This window comes from Diceros bicornis, chromosome 19, assembly GCF_020826845.1.
Source record: "Diceros bicornis minor isolate mBicDic1 chromosome 19, mDicBic1.mat.cur, whole genome shotgun sequence".
In the NCBI taxonomy this organism is placed as follows: Eukaryota; Metazoa; Chordata; class Mammalia; order Perissodactyla; family Rhinocerotidae; genus Diceros; species Diceros bicornis.
The window spans coordinates 34,005,622-34,008,151 of record NC_080758.1 but is presented as its reverse complement, the minus strand read 5'-3'; positions in this window follow the sequence as shown (position 1 = coordinate 34,008,151).

Below are 2,530 nucleotides of genomic sequence, written 5' to 3'. Positions count from 1 at the left end.
ATGTTTGTTAGTTTCCTGTGGTAAATTACCACAGACTGGATGGCTTAAAACAACAGAAATTTATTCTCTTCCAGTTCAGGACAGAAACCCACAATCAAGGTATCAGCAGGGTTGGTTCCTTCTAGAGACTGAGGGAGAATTGTCCCAGGCCCCTCTCCCAGCTTCTGGTGGAGGCCAGCAATCTTTGGTGTTTCTTGGCTTGCAGATACATCCCTCCAATCTATGCGTCCATTGTCTCATGGCATTTTCTGTGTGTGTCTCTGTGCCCAAATTTCCTTTTAAAAAATTGTTTTTGCCTCCTAGCTTTATTGAGATATAATTGACATGTAACATTGCATTAGTTTAAGGTGTATGTGATTTGATATATGTATATATTACAAAATGATTACAATAAGGTTAGTGAACACATCCATCACCTCACATGGTTACCTTTTTTTGTGTGATGAAAACTTTAAGATCTACTCTCTTAGGAATTTTCAAGTATACTATACAGTATTGTTAACTATAGTCATCATGCTGGCTTCTGGGGATCATTAGAACTGGAAGTTTGTACCCTTTGACCACCTTCACCCATTCCCCCCGACCCCCAAACCCTGGGAATCAATCTACTCTGTTTCTATGAGTTGTTTTTTTAGATTCCATATAAGTGAGATCATACAGAATTTGTCTTTCCGTGACTTATTTCAGTTAGTGTACTGCCCTCAAGGTCCATCCATGTTGTCACAAATAGCAGGATTTCCTTTTTTATGGCTGAATAATATTCCATTATTTATATAAAATCTCACATTTTGTTTGTCCATTCATCCATTGACAGACACTTAGGTTGTTTCCATGTCTTGCCTATTGTAAATAATGCTGCAATGAACATGGGGGTGCAGACATTTCTTCGAGATAGTGATTTCATTTCCTTCGGATATATATCCAGAAGTCAAATTTGCCTCTTCTTATAAGGACACTAGGCATTGGATTGAGGCCCATCAAATCCAGTATGACCTCATCCTAACTTGATTACATCTGCAAAGACCTTATTTCCAAATAAGGTCACATTCACAGGTACTGGGAGTTAGAACTTGAACCTATTTTTTTGAGACACAATTCAACCCAGAGCAGCATTTATTTCTACTGTAAGAAAAAAATTAAGTTTGATGCCCATGTATCTTTGTTTCCAAAATGTGCTGCAGCATGAAAACTTTACTGCAGAAACCGAGCATATGTCCAAGTTTGACCTGAATAACTGAACTGTACTGTATGTCTCTAGGTGTTTGAACTTTTGAAAAAGCTTTCCAATATTCTAAGGTAGATCCTAGTTTCATCACATATGTAACCAAGAGAATTGGATTAAGTGATTTAAAGCCTATCTACCAGCTCCTGATTAAAAATTGCCAAGCAAATGCCAAAAATGTAACTAATTAGCATGAAGTCCTCAGACAAGTAATTAAATTACCCCAATGCTTCTTTTAGCTTACTGTCAAGATTGAGTCTGTTATGTGGAGGCACCAAAATGAATTTGTCATTCTTTGAGTCTGTATCTATCCATGAATACACACTCAAACATTCTTAATACAATTCCAATGTTTTGCAAACTAGCAGAGTTTACATGTTTTACAACAGTTCAGTATCCAAAATCCTGAGGAGACTTGGACGACTTTTATAAGAGTTGAGGTGGAAAAAATATGTTAACCAGAGCCAGATTAAGACCTTAATACTAAAGAGACGATGGATGTCACTCCATACAGCGTCAACACTAAACCACAAATAAGCACAACGAAGCACAGAATTCTAATTTTTCCCGTAACTACTTTATTATTTCACGCTCTCCCTTTTTTAAACATAATTTTTGTGTGCTCACACTGTGCTAGTGCTGAGACATTTCGACATGCCTTTTGAGTGGTCTAGCAGTGGGACTTCCACCTCCAGCCTCACCTCCTCCCAGGCTGAGACTGTACAGGAGGTTCCAGAGGGGAGAACTGCCACCCCATGCCACTCTCCTCCTCCCTCACACCACCCTCCATCCAATTCAGCGGCAGTGTCCCTGGCTGCAGGCTTCAGTATGTGCCAAGCCAAGAGTGGCTCAGCAGCTAGTCCGGGAACAAGAAAGCCAGGACCAGCAAGCAACGAAGGGGCACACTGACCCAAGGATGCCACTGCCAAGGGGCATGAATTGTGCTTATAACGTCCCACTTTTATTTAACACAGCTCAACAGGCTGTGTTTGGATCATCTCACTGCATGATTCCATATTACACTTGGGATAAAACCTGGGACAGTGGGCAGCAATAGGCCTCCACTGTTAAGAGGAAGCAACAAACACAGGCCCTTGTTTTCCTCTTCCCTCTCCCTGCATCCTCCACTCTCCTAAACACGACGGTTTAGCGAGAATAAGGGCTTTTAAGGTGAGATGGTCCCAAACCAATTATTTGTACAATGTAAGTGCAAATGATGTATCTGAATGGACTTTATGAATCAGGAAACTTACACAACAGCAGAGGGCCATAGTACGCTATACAGACAACCCAAGTTGAAGGTATATA